Source organism: Ambystoma mexicanum, chromosome 2p (genome assembly GCF_040938575.1).
Source record: "Ambystoma mexicanum isolate Mex_15411 chromosome 2p, UKY_AmexF1_1, whole genome shotgun sequence".
NCBI classification, from domain to species: domain Eukaryota; kingdom Metazoa; phylum Chordata; class Amphibia; order Caudata; family Ambystomatidae; genus Ambystoma; species Ambystoma mexicanum.
The window spans coordinates 913,278,320-913,292,679 of record NC_090923.1 but is presented as its reverse complement, the minus strand read 5'-3'; the positions used below and the strand labels follow the sequence as shown (position 1 = coordinate 913,292,679).

Here is a 14,360-nt window from a genome sequence, read left to right as displayed (position 1 = left end):
TCTTATAATAGCAGGTTTAAGGATGATCAAAGCTGGTAGAGAACAGAAGTGATAATAAATATAGTGACTTGCTACCTTCAAGTATCAGCTTCATATGTTTGAGCAATGCTTCATAATAAGGTCTCCGAGTCAAAACAAACTACACAATATTTTCTGGCTGTATTTTTGTCAAGTATGACAAGGGGTGCAGAACTCTGGGAACGATCAAAGCGCTAGGCCGAACTCCTGAGGCGCCTCTCATCATAACCCAAGACTTGTGATTCTGTGCTCACTCCACACGTCCCTACCTAGGGGTCAAGGGGGGCGGGCAGGGAATCACGCCCTGAGGGGCAATCAAGTCAGTAACTTTTTATCATTGTACAATGCATCTTATAATGCAGAACAATGGGGTAAACTTTGTTTTGCCCTAGACTAAAAGGATTTTTGGTTTCTCCAGGTGGGCTAAATGGACAGGCTAGTGGCAGCAATGACTTTTTACAATATTGTCAGGATGCGCATTGGCCCCCGCAGGGGGTGATGGGCGCACCTGGGTCTGGGGGCACCAAGAGCCGAGGCAGCGGACCGACCGCTCCTCTCGCGGCGGTCGCCTGCGCCGGCAGCGGGGAAGCCCGAGCCGATGCTCGGCGACGCGGCGTGTCACCGTTGCACTTACCTGCCGGAGGGCGGGCCGTTGCTCGGGGACGCGGCGCGTCGCTGCCGCATTCGCCCGTGAGAGATCCCAGGCCTAGGGACGGGAGGGGAACGGAGACCCTCCCTGACAAGGAAGGGGGGCGATCAGCCCTTCAGCGAGCCGCGGATCGCGGGTGGAAGACGCCTGGAGCCAGGGCCCACCCATACCCAACGCGACCATATTTTGGGTCACGTGATTGCCTCAACAGTTCCCAGCGGATTGGATGGAATCATGCAGGCACGGCAGCCTTTATGGGAGGCGGGTCAATCCGGCAGCAGCCAATAGGATGCCGGCTGGTCAGGGCTGATGGCGATTGGTGGGGGCTTGATGCTAAGGTAGCCCATAAAAGCCCGCCAAAAGAAACTGACGAGGTTCTCTCATTTTGCAGGGAAGGAACGAAGAGGAGGAACGAAGGCCAGAGTGGTGGGCCTATCCAGACACCACGATATAGAATAATCTTGAGGACTGCCTCACCATATTCTGAAGGGATCAAACCCTGGTGAAGTGAACCAGAGGACATTATGTTTTGATTTGTTAAGGACCCTTTATCCAGTTGGAATAAATATAATTCTCAGCACCTGCCTGTCTCCTGAAGGTTATTTACCACACTGGCGACGAAGGTGGGATCGACAACGACATGGAGGCACTGATCAAGACCCTATCGGAAGGGCAGCAGCAACTGCAGCAGTTAGTACAACTGCAAACCCAACAAGCGGCCGCAGATAGGCAAGCTTTTCAGCAAGCCATCCAGTTACAGGGCTCCCTACAAACCACAGCCCAGGACAAACACGAGACCATAGCCCGCCTCACGGATGTGGTGGCCAATGCCAGAAACCAACCACTGGTGCCGTCTGCTCTGCTCCAGAAATACAAGGAGGGGGAAGACCCTGCCTTCTTTTTCACCAGTTTCGAGAGGATCGCCAGAAATGCCCAATGGCCTCCCGACCGTTGGGGACAGTACGTCGCCCCTCTTCTTTCTGGGGTGATGCAGGGTGCCTACCAGGCGGTGAACCCCAACGGCAGTACACCTTACGGGGAAATTAAGGCCGCGGTTCTGGATCGTCTAGGCTTGGACGAAGAAGCCTACCGGATACAGCTGAGAGAGACCAGACTCAGGGTGGGGGAAAACCCGCGCCAGTTATACTACCGGATAAAGGATTTGGTCGAGAAATGGCTACTTCCTCCAACCCCTGCTAATCAACCCATTCTTGACAAAATAATCCTGGAGCAGTTCATCAAAGCCCTGCCCGGACAGATGCAGAGGTGGGTCAGGCAGCACCACCGACCCACCTTGACTGAGGCGGTGGATATTGCCTCGGCATACCAGAAGGCGGGCCACCAGAAGCTACAGCCAACTGCCGTAACAGCCCGGATAGCGATCCCAATGTCCGATCCCCTTGCGGTTAGGGGCGGCAGAACCCTGACCACGAGATGGAGACATGCTGATGACAACCCCAGAAAGTCCGAAGACAAGAAGATAGGAGTCGAGGAAAAACATCCATTAGCAGCGCCTGGTTACAAGCAACCACAATGCTACGAGTGTAACGACTGGGGGCACATTGCCAGGTTTTGCCCCAGAAGGAGAACAGCTGAACCGATGGACATCGGGTACCTGAATCCGGGAGCGGAGGAGAGCATCCCGGGACCCTACGTGGTAGACATTAGGGTTGATGGCAGACCTGTGCGTGCTCTACTCGACAGCGGCAGCCGACAGACCGCCATTGCACCAACCGTGAGTAGCACACCATACTTGTCTAACATAACAGTGCCTATCAGGTGTATTCACGGGGATGTAAAGTGTTACCCAATGAAGAAGGTGGTGGTAGAACTAAACGACACAACCACTCCCTTGAAGGCTGCCGTCCTGCCATGTCTACCTGCCCCGGTGGTGTTAGGAACTGACCTCCCCGGGTTTGAACAGGCCTTGAAGGCTCTGGAAGATAGGAAGGACCCTCCGCCCGAGCCCAATACCCCAGGGACGGAATCCACTTCCCGGGGCCCCTGGCAGGGACGGAAAAGGCGAACCCGGATGGAATGGTGTCAGGCTAGTTACATGACCAGACCCATCAACTGGAGTTTGGAGGAGAACGAAGACACCATTAGGGGGGAAACCCTAACCGACCCGACTCTACGGGTGGCAAGAGAAAGGGCAACGCAAGAAGGGGAACCAGATCTAGCCAGGGGACCGGGGTTCCTACTACGCCGGGGTCTGCTGTATCGCAGATATAAGGGCGAAGACGGGGTCGCCAAGGAGCAGTTGGTGCTGCCAAAAAAACATCGTACCCTAGTGGTGCAACTGGCTCACAACCATCCTTGCGGCGGACATATGGCTTCCCTCAAGACCCAGCAAAACCTGTTGAAACGTTTCTACTGGCCGGGCATTTATGGAGAAGTGGCCCAATTCTGTAAAACCTGCCCTACATGTCAGTTGACCGGCGGTGTCCTACCAGCAAAGGCGCCGCTACAGAAAATGCCTCTCATAACGGTTCCTTTCCAGAGGATCGGCATGGACATCGTCGGTCCTTTGGAACCCGCTAGCAGGGGGTACAAATATCTGTTAGTGATCGTCGACTACGCCACCCGATACCCGGAAGCATTTCCATTAAAAGGGACATCGGCCAGGGTTCTGTGCGACCAGCTTATCCCGTTTTTTGCTCGGGTGGGGCTGCCCTCGGAAGTAATCACGGACCAAGGCACGAATTTCATGTCTGTCCTCTTAAGGCAGGTATGCGAACGACTCCAGATCAAACAACTAAGGACCTCGGTATACGATCCCCAGACAGATGGGCTGGTCGAACGTTATAACCAGACCATCAAGAAAATGCTGAGGAGAGTGACGGGACCAGACGCCAAGAATTGGGATCGGGTGTTGCCTCTGGTATTAATGGTGTTAAGGGACACACCCCAATCGTCCACTGGTTTCTCCCCTTTCGAACTCCTATTCGGAAGGCAACCCAGGACAATATTGGATCTGGTGAAGGAGGAATGGGAAGCCAGCGAGGAGATGTCACTCACGGAATACACAGAGGAGCTAAAAACCCATCTAACGGCTCTACGCGCCTTGGCCGAAGCCAACCTCGACCAGGCTCGATCGTCCCAAGAAAAGAACTACAATATGGGAAGTCGGATGAGAACTTTCAAACCTGGGGACAGAGTACTGGTACTCTTACCTACCTCTGCCCACAAGTTATTGGCCAGATGGCGAGGTCCATACGAGATCACCGACGTACTCAGCCCAGTCACATATCGGGTGCATCAACCTGACAGGACCACCACCGACAAGGTATACCATGTCAACTTGTTAAAGGAGTGGAACGAACCAAGTATGAGTGCGTTCGCAGAACCCGAGGAACCAGGTTCAGAGGAAACCGTGAACACCGTTCCCGATGCCCTCGGAGCCATCAATTGGGGCGACATTGTCTCTCCGGACATGAAAGCAGACGTCATGGACAAATTATCTCCCTACGCCGATGCCTTTTCTACGTTGCCCGGTCGCACCAGTCTGTTAGAACACGGGATCAACACAGAGCCCGGAAAGACTAAGGCTTAGGCCATATCGGATCCCCGAAGCCAGACGACGGATCATCACGGCCGAAGTGGACGAAATGCTGCGGATGGACATCATAGAGCAATCCAACAGCGTATGGTCCTCCCCCATAGTGCTAGTACCCAAGCCGGACGGATCCACACGCTTCTGTATGGACTACAGACAACTGAACTCTATTTCTCAGTACGAAGCGTATCCGATGCCACGCATGGACGAGCTTTTGGAAGGCCTCGGAGCGGCCCTGTTTCTAAGCACTTTAGATCTAACCAAGGGATATTGGCAAATTCCCTTGCGCTCCCAGGACAAGGAGAAAACCGCCTTTTCCACGCCGAAGGGACTGTATCATTACAAGGTCCTACCCTTTGGACTACACGGCGCCCCCGCCACGTTCCAAAGGCTAATGGATATCATCCTACGACCACATGACGGGTATGCGGCAGCTTATTTGGACGACATTGTGGTTTACAGCGAATCCTGGGAAGCTCATCTGAATCATCTGAAAGCGGTGGTGACCGATCTGCACAAGGCGGGTTTACATATAAACCCAAAGAAAAGCACGATCAGAACTCGCGAAACCAAGTATCTGGGACATATAGTAGGTGGGGGTGTCCTGAAACCGCAACTGTCCAAGACTCAGGCGATACTTGACATTCCGACTCCCACCAATAGGAAGCAGATCCGGGCTTTCTTGGGGCTCGTTGGGTATTACAGGAGGTTCATACCTGACTTTTCTTCTCTGGCTGCCCCCTTGACCGATGCTTTGAGGCTCAAGGGTGCTCCAAACCTGACAAACAACAAGGACGCCTTGGCCGCCATCGAACACCTGAAACTTAGGATTTCTTCAAACCCTGTTCTTTGTTGTCCAGACTTCCAACGACCCTTCTATCTACAAACGGACGCCTCAAACCAGGGTTTGGGGGCTGTGCTCTCGCAGGACCAGGGGGGTGATCTGCGTCCTGTATGCTTCATCAGCCGGAAACTGCTGCCACATGAGGCTGCGTACTCCACTATAGAGAAGGAATGTCTGGCGATCAAATGGGCCGTCGACTCCCTCAGATACTACCTGTTGGGTCGCCGGTTCACCTTGTACACGGACCATGCTCCCTTGCAATGGCTTGCGCAGCATAAAGACACTAATCAGAGGGTGCTCCGCTGGTTTTTGTCTCTGCAACCTTTTGACTTCCTCACGCTTCACAAACCGGCCCGGTTCCAGATGGTGGCTGATTACCTGTCTAGGTGCGCTTCCCGGCCCGATCGGCCTGGGACTGGGGTGGGTATGTGTCGGGATGCGCATTGGCCCCCGCAGGGGGTGATGGGCGCACCTGGGTCTGGGGGCACCAAGAGCCGAGGCAGCGGACCGACAGCTCCTCTCGCGGCGGTCGCCTGCGCCGGCAGCGGGGAAGCCCGAGCCGATGCTCGGCGACGCGGCGTGTCACCGTTGCACTTACCTGCCGGAGGGCGGGCCGTTGCTCGGGGACGCGGCGCGTCGCTGCCGCATTCGCCCGTGAGAGATCCCAGGCCTAGGGACGGGAGGGGAACGGAGACCCTCCCTGACAAGGAAGGGGGGCGATCAGCCCTTCAGCGAGCCGCGGATCGCGGCTGGAAGACGCCTGGAGCCAGGGCCCACCCATACCCAACGCGACCATATTTTGGGTCATGTGATTGCCTCAACAGTTCCCAGCGGATTGGATGGAATCATGCAGGCACGGCAGCCTTTATGGGAGGCGGGTCAATCCGGCAGCAGCCAATAGGATGCCGGCTGGTCAGGGCTGATGGCGATTGGTGGGGGCTTGATGCTAAGGTAGCCCATAAAAGCCCACCAAAAGAAACTGACGAGGTTCTCTCATTTTGCAGGGAAGGAACGAAGAGGAGGAACGAAGGCCAGAGTGGTGGGCCTATCCAGACACCACGATATAGAATAATCTTGAGGACTGCCTCACCATATTCTGAAGGGATCAAACCCTGGTGAAGTGAACCAGAGGACATTATGTTTTGATTTGTTAAGGACCCTTTAATCCAGTTGGAATAAATATAATTCTCAGCACCTGCCTGTCTCCTGAAGGTTATTTACCACAAATATTTTGGTGCTTTTCATTTGCCTTACCGCGTTTGGCTACTAACTGTGGCTAGTGTCCAAACATGGCAGTGCCACATAGTTTTTTGCTTGTCCTTTGGCCCCTCTTCTTCTTTAGCCTTCTTCCTGGCCTGGGACGTCAGGAAAATCCTTATATGGACTTGCAGTGCCTGGGAAAGTAGAAGCTTTTGGCGGGCTACTGAAGGGCTATGTGCGTTTGCTGGCGGGATGGGACTGTCTGGTACGAATCCAAGTGGAATGACATGCATTACTTACCGTAATAGCATTTCTGATGATTGTATCTGCTTAGATTCACATGTTGTGCATATGGTCCGACATCCAGTGGTAACAGCGGATTATTGCATCTTGTTTTTCGGGGGCCGAAAGGGGACGTCGTCAAAGGCGTGTCTGTAACACTATCCCTATTGTGACGTGTAGTGTACCCAAAAGCCCTTACGCGCGGAGGTCCCTCAGATTATTTTTTCCGGCCAGATAACTGGTCGCCCTATAGCAGAGCTCTTACATAAGAGACAGTGGTATGCATGAGCGTTCCTGCCAGTGGTCCTGAGTGTGCGTGTGTGTGTGTGTGTGTGTGCACGTGTGTGTGGCTAGTCCTGCTATTGGCTAGTGGGAGGTTCGGCTCTTACCTGGCTTTTACGTTAAGAAGAGGATCCCTGAACCTATTCTTCAGAGAGCCTGGAGTAACATGAAGGAGCCAAGACTCCTATCCAGCTGTGAGACCTGTGAAGAGACTGGAGTCCTGACTGAAGGAGGCCTGGCAACCAGCTTCTGCTGCTGCCCTGCTGGAGCCCCGTTTTGCTCGTGATCTTCAGCAGTCCTGTGAGGGAGCTGCGACCCTTGCAGTGGAGGAACATCCATTCCTGACATCTGCTCAGTACCCTGCGAAGAAGAGCCTTCCAAAGTGTCCCGGGACCACCCTGTGGCTGACCAAGCTCTGAGTTTGGGCTACCGTGCTGCGGACGTCGCTGTTCTGAGTGTGACACCTGGAACTTGTGGGATCCTCAGCGTGTCCTACAAGACTTACCTCGGTGAAAAATTCGGAGTCCTAGCGTCAAGGGGACACGAGATAGGAGGGAAAATCTGACCATGACAAGCGAGGCCCTTTGCATCGCCGTGGTGACCAACACCCGAAACAGCTTACCTGCGTTGAGTCTGGTCCCGAGCGGGGTCCCGCAATGTTTTTTTCTGCATTCATCATCCGAGAGTCCTTGCACCAATGAAAGAGGCATAGCGGAGATCTCGAACCTGCAACCCCTGCGAATCAAGGACGCAGGTTGACGGCGGGGAAAAGCAACCTCAGGCCTTCTTACATTGACCCGCCAAGTCCCGGGAAGAATCAGTATGGGGGTAAGTTATAGTGGTCCTTACCTGCCCCTAAACTCCCTTTAAAAGTTTTCCTAACTTTTCCTATACTTTGGTTTTACCATAGCTTGCTGACACAAGCATTCTGAAATTTAGGGACACTTTTTTGTTAGCATACACTGTCCCCTAACCCTTGGAAATGTTCACTAAACCCCAGAGACCCTACCTTCATTTTTTCCTGCTTCACAAAAGGTGTCTGAACTTTCCTTAACTTTTGGGCATAAGGTCCCAGACAACTTCAGGAAGGACTTTTGAAGTTTGGGTTGATGCTCTGTGGCCCTGTAGTACATAACCTAATCTGCACTTTCTTTTACAGGGGTTTGATTTGTGTTAAGCCCTACTTCAGTGACTGTTTGGAATACATTACTCACCGTAATTGTATTTCTGGTGCTTGTATCTGCTTAGATTCACATGCTATGCATAGGCCGACATCTAATGGGAGTATTACAGTGGTCTTCGAAACTTGAAAATGGACATTGAATAGGGCGTGCCACTAATACCATCCCTATTGCGACGTCCCCTGTACCCATGATCCCTCACATGTAGGTCCCTCAGATTGTATTTTTTCTGAAATAAGGTAGCATGAGGAGTAGCGCGAGTACAGAGTTCCCAAGTAAATAAAGCTCATAACATCTATGCACCTTCTCTCAGGGGAGGAAGGGTGGGCGCATGTGAATCGTAGCAGATACAAGCACCAGAAATACGATTACTGTGAGTAATGTATCCCTTCTGATGCTTGTGTAATCTGCTTATATCACATGCTATGCATAGATTAGCAAGGCAGTGTTATGAGAAGGTGGTGGGTTGTGAGAAGGAGTAGCTGCAAATAGATGTTTTAGAACTGCTTGTCCCCCCCTGTGCGTCTGTCCTGGAGTGTGTGTCAATGCAGTAGTGCTGAGTGAAGGTGTGAACTGACCACCATGTAGCTGCTTTGCAAATGCTGTCTAAGGGGACATTTGCAATAAAGGCTAGAGTAGCCCCAGTACCCCGTGAGGAGTGGGCTCTTGGTGTAAAAGGCAGTGTCTTGTCTGATAATTAATAGCATAATTTTATACATTTGACTATCCATTTGGAGATTGCTCTTTTGGAAACATGTTCTCCTTGTCTGCCTGTAGCCATGGAGACAAACAGTTAATCAGTCTTCCTAAACAGTTTGGTCTTGTATACATAGTAGAGAACCGCCCTCCTAACATTTAGTGTGTGGAGTTCGAACTCAGCTGAGCTAGTTTGTTTTTGAAAGAAAGCTGGAAGCACAATTGACTGGTTTATGTGAAATTTGGAAACTAATTTAGGGGAGAACCTAGGGTGAGTCTGTAAAACCAATTTGTCTTTATGGATGACAAAGAAAGGGTCCTGCACTGACAAGGCTTGGAGTTCGCCGACTCTTCTTATGGAAGTAATATCCACTAAGAAGGCAGTCTTTTAGGTAATGTATTTAAGGGTAGCTTGCTGCAAAGGCTCGGAGGGGGGACAGATTAGTTTTGCTAGTACCACATTTAGGTCCCACTCAGGTGGGGGATTGGAGGATGTAGTCTCTTCACTCCCTCCATGAACGCCTTAATGTCGGGCACTTTTCACCACGAGTCTTTACTTTGAGAGGTGGTATAGGATGATAAAGCTGCTAGGTGGACTTTTAGAGAATGAAAGACTAAACTTGAATCTAACAAGTGGAGCAAGTTGGTTAGAATGTGTGATGGAGTACATTCTATGGCGTTGATTTGCTTAGATTGGCACCAAATGACGAATCTCTTCCACTTGTGGGAATAACAGTGTCTGGTGTTAGTTTTACGTGCTTCCATCAGGATATCCATACACCATTGTGGAAGATTAAGGTGACCGAACTCTGACTTCAGAAGCCATGCTGCTAGGTTCAAAGAGTGAGGTTGTGGTTGTATGGGTGTTCCCCCCCCCCCCCGCCTCTGCCGAGTCAACAGGTTGACCTTGTACGGGAGCTTGATGGGACTCACACATCGCCAGCTTGTGCAGATGTGGATACCACGGTTGTCTCGCCCATATAGGAGCAACTAGGATGAGTGTCATCTGATCCTTGCATAGCTTGTTCACTATTCTGCTGATTAATCGAGTCGGGGGAAAAGCGTAAGCAAACTTCCCTGACCAGCTCATCCATAGGGCGTTCCCCTTGGAGTCTGGTTGGCGGAAACCTGGACGTGAAGTCTGGGCCTACCTTGTTTTCTCTTGTAGCGAACAAGTCTAGAGAGGGGTAGCCCAAAAGAGAGAAGATGTGCTCTACCACGTCCGTGTGTAATTGCCACTCGTGTTCTTCTGGCAGAGGATCTCTGCTGAGAGAGTCCGCTTGAGTGTTGAGTACTCCTGGAACATGTTGGGAGGAGAGGGACATCCCTCATTTGAGTGCCCACTTCCATAATTTCTGAGCCAGTTTGGACAGATTTGGAGAGTGTGCCTCCCTGCTTGTTGATATAGAACATTGCAGGGGTGCTGTCTGTTAGGACCTGTATTGACTGGTTTGTCAGGTAGTCTTCGAAGGCTTGTAGTGCCTTGAAAACTGCCAATAATTCCAGTACATTGATGTGTTTCTGCGCAGACACTTGTGACCACAGGCCCTGTGCTGTGTGGTAAAGGTAGTGGCCCCCCCCACCCGGAAAGTTACACGTCTGTTGTGACGACCCCTTGAGCTTCCGGTTCGTCAAAGGGCTTCCCTTTGAGCAGATTTTCCCTTGACCACCAGCATAAGTTCTGAACTAGTGTAGGAGGAAAACAAGGATCGTTCCACTGACCACTTGCCCAAGACCATTGTTTCCCCAACCATTCCTGCATTGGTTGCATGCACAGGCGCGCGTGGGGGACCAGGTAAATGCACAAAGCCATCATAGCTAGCAGACAAATTGCGTTGTGTACGCTTATCCGGGTCCGGCTTGATACTGGGGTTTTTGCCGAAGCATGTTTTGAATTCTTTCAATGAATCGGAAGGCTAAGCCTGTTTTTGTATCCAACACAGCTCCTAGGAACTGTTTCGATCTGTCTGGTACCAGACTTGATTATTTCTCGTTTATTGAGAAGCCCAATTGGAAAAGGTTTATTGTTCTTTGCGTGTTTAGCTTGCAAAGTTGGAAGGTTTCTCACGTGATCAGCCAGTCGTCCAGGTAAGTGTACAATGGGATCGACTCCTTGCACAGGGGCGCTGCCACCACCTTGGTAAATACCCTTGGAGCTGAGGCTATCCCGAAAGGCAGCACACTGGTAGTGCTGGTCTGCTACTTTGAAACGCAAGAATCTTCTGTGCGCTGGGAACAATGAAATATGAAAATAAGCATCTTTCATGTTCAATGTTGCCATGTAATCCCCCCCCGTTTTAACAGATGGATTACTTCTTTTAGCGTTGTCATGTGAAATATTTGTGGCTTGACAAACTTGTTTGTTTGCATGGCACAGGTCTAGTACTGGGCGCATGGTCAGACCTTTCTTTGGAACAAGGAAGTACGTTGAATAAATACCCTTGTTTATCTCCTTGTATGTCACGATCTCTGTGGCGTCCTTGTGAAGTAGGGCCCCGACTTCCTCCTCCAGGAGGAGGAGTTCTTCCTGTGATTGTCTTTTCCGTCGCAGGGGGGGTTTGATGGTCTTCCTTGAAGTTCTATACAATAACCTCCTGTTACCATTGACAACACCCACTTGTCTGATGTTATCCCCTCCCATACGTGGGTAAAATTAGATATTCGTCCCCCGACTGGGGAAGTATGGGAGGGGACCCGTAGCGGGGCGTCATTTTTTGGAGGGTGTTCCTCCACCTCTGTTGCGGGAACCTCTCCCTTTTCTGCGGCCCTTGCGCGGACCTCTGGGAAAGCCCTGGGACGTCTGCTGATTAGTGTTCCATGAGGAACCTTGGCGTTGACTGTATCCGGAGCCTCTTTGCGCGTTTTGGCCACGAAAATGTCGGAAAATATTCCCACCCCTTTGGTTGGGTCGTTTGTCAGTTGGCCAAGGGATTTGAGAGTCTCGTATCGGTCCTTGGCGGACTTTAGAGTGTTATCAACCGCCTTACCAAACACATTTGGCTCAATGGGCATGTTGAGTAAGGTGGCTTGTGTTTCTAATTTAAACCCTGACTGCCTAAGCCAGGTGCTGCGTTTCAGGAAGGTGGCTTCAGCGATTACGCGTCCTGCGTTAGCCGCTGAATGAAAGTGGTTTTTTTTAGGAGGACTCCGGCTGTTCTGCGTTCGGCTGCCAGAAGGGCGAGTTTAGCCTTAAGTGGTTGTAGCGCTAACTCAGCAAGGGCTGTAACCTCATCCCACTTTGTGCAGTCGTAGCTAGCTAGTAATGTGGAGTTGTTAGCTATTCACGCCTGGTACGCTGCGGAAGATGCCATCTTTCTTCCAAGTGTATACAGCTTTTTTGCTCTCTTTATACGGAGGAGCTTCGGATGAGGCCAAAGGGGTACCTGCTCTCTTCCGTGTAGTGTTATTACCAGAGAGTCTGGTATGTACAAAGTGTCGGAAGGCGCTGGGCGAAAGTGTTTTTCAATTCTTGGGTTTACTGACCTGGTCTGAATTCTGAATCTCTAAAGGAGGGCTGAATCCTTCTTTGTACTTACTAGAGTAGTGGGATAAACTGGGTAGCCGGTCTCTTGTCGCCCAAGATGTTTTCGGTGAAATCCTTATCCTGTTGGATTTCTTGGGTTTCAATCCCAAGATGTTCTGCAGCCCTTAGTAGTATGTCATTGAGTAGGGGCTGGTTGTCAATTGGGGAGTCGGGTAGGGGAGGGTCATGCGGGACTGGAGAGTCCATTGCAAAGACTACCGACTCAGTGTCGTCTTGATCATCTTCTCCACCAACGTCGTAATCCTCATAGAGGTTGTCTTTGTCTATTATATATTCATCTTCCCCATCCGGGTCGTACAGATCTGAGTAGAGGTGAGGCATTTTGTAGGGGGGGGGATTTATCATACAGTTCCTCTGTGGGGAGAGACCTTTTCTTTGGTGGTAGAGCAGACAATTTAGACTGAGTGGGCATATGGTGTTCTAGAGCTAGACGCCAGGGCAGTAGGCCGAGTGTTCGGCAGAATTTGCAGAGCATGCGGGTGCTCTTCTAAAAACTATGCAAGGCATGCCATGCGTCCCATAACCCCATCTATCTCTTGTGCAGCCCATGTAACTGAACTGGGGATAATCCCTGGGTGGGTAGGGGCAGATGCACGGGTAGAGTGAGTAGGGAGCCCACTATCTACATCTTCTTCAGATTGATATGATCAGGCTGGTCAGACTCTTCTGTAATGTTTTGAACAGGGATACTATCAGGTTCTGGGGTAGTAGACTGTTCCGTAGGCTTGTCCCTTCTGTCCAGTGCCCCCATCTCTAGGAGAGGGACTGGAGGTATCCTTATGATCCCTGCTCTTACAAAAGGATCTTTGTGTGTTAGGGGTTGAAATAGGGGTGTTGGGGGGGTCTGTTTTTCAATAGAACGGGAAATTACTGACTTTTTGCTCTCCCCCGCCCCCCGGATGTAGGTCGAAACTCGACCATGGCAACGGGCTCAGTTGTGTCTCTCGACGGCACGAGGCCCAGCTAGGGAGTTTTGAGTCCTTTGTCTTTACAGGCTTGTCATGAGACGGCTGCTCAGGGCGCTCAGAGGACTGAATCTGCAGATTTGGCCTTCGCCGTCGACTCTAGGCGTGCGATTTCAGACGCATCGCCATGGGGAGTGTGTTTAGTGTGGTCGGGGGCTGGCACTGGGGAATGGCGAGGTTCCCCGTCACCCTCACCGTCCGAAAGGACAGCGTCGCTGCGAGCCCCTTCATCCATGGCGGACTCAGCCTGCATGGCGTGATGTGCCCAACGTTTTGTCCACCTGTCTTTGAAGGTTTTGGGTCGGAGCAGTTTACAGGCCCGACAATGAGCCTCGTCGGGGTCTCTATGTAAGCAAAGGTTGCACACCCTGTGCTTATCAACCCACGTGTATTTCTTATTACAAGAGGGGCAGAATTTAAACAGAGTATGCTCCATATTGGGGGTAGGCAGCTGGGAGAACCAGGGAAGGTGTTAGAAAATACATGGTGTTATGACCACCCCCCACTCTCCCTACTGTTAGGCCAAGGCCGGGTGTCGCCGTCGAAATCTCCATCTGACGGTACGTCTCGTAGTCTTCCTGAAGACTTCACTGCGTCGAGGTAGAGCGTTGGTAAAGGACAGAAAGATATACTATCTTATAATATTTATAAAGTTCAATGGCGTAAGCCGAAATTGCACTCCGCTTCTATGCGGCCAGTCACAATGGCGGGAAACAACAATCTGAGGGACCTACACGTGTGAGGGATCATGGGTACAGGGGGCGTCGCAATAGGAATAGTATTACTGGCACACCCTGTTCGACGTCCATTTTCGAAAACAACAACTAATACCGCAACTTCCACTAAATGACGGCCTATGCATACCATGTGATCTAAGCAGATTACACAAGCATCAGAAAATCTATTAGTGTTGTGTAATACGTCTACCTGTTCATAGTCATTTTTCATAGTGATGTTTGGCTATGAATAAATAACAATTTGTATACATACTATCCAAGTGTAATTTGTGATTCCCATTGTGTGTACTCATTGTGGACCCTTTACAAGCTCACCACCTCTTGAGACTCAGCCTAGACCCTAGTCACGGCTACCTTTAACTAGTATGGCTGCAGTTCCCCAGAGTTGTCCCAGTCACAATATAGG

The 14,360-nt window shown here is 51.1% G+C and overlaps 1 protein-coding gene across 1 annotated transcript in view; it reads right to left on the bottom strand.

The window, feature by feature from the left end:
• The window catches only part of CLPTM1 (CLPTM1 regulator of GABA type A receptor forward trafficking), a 667,007-nt gene that overhangs the window by 486,579 nt on the left and 166,068 nt on the right, over positions 1-14,360 (bottom strand). The gene's annotated exons all lie outside the window — the stretch shown is intronic.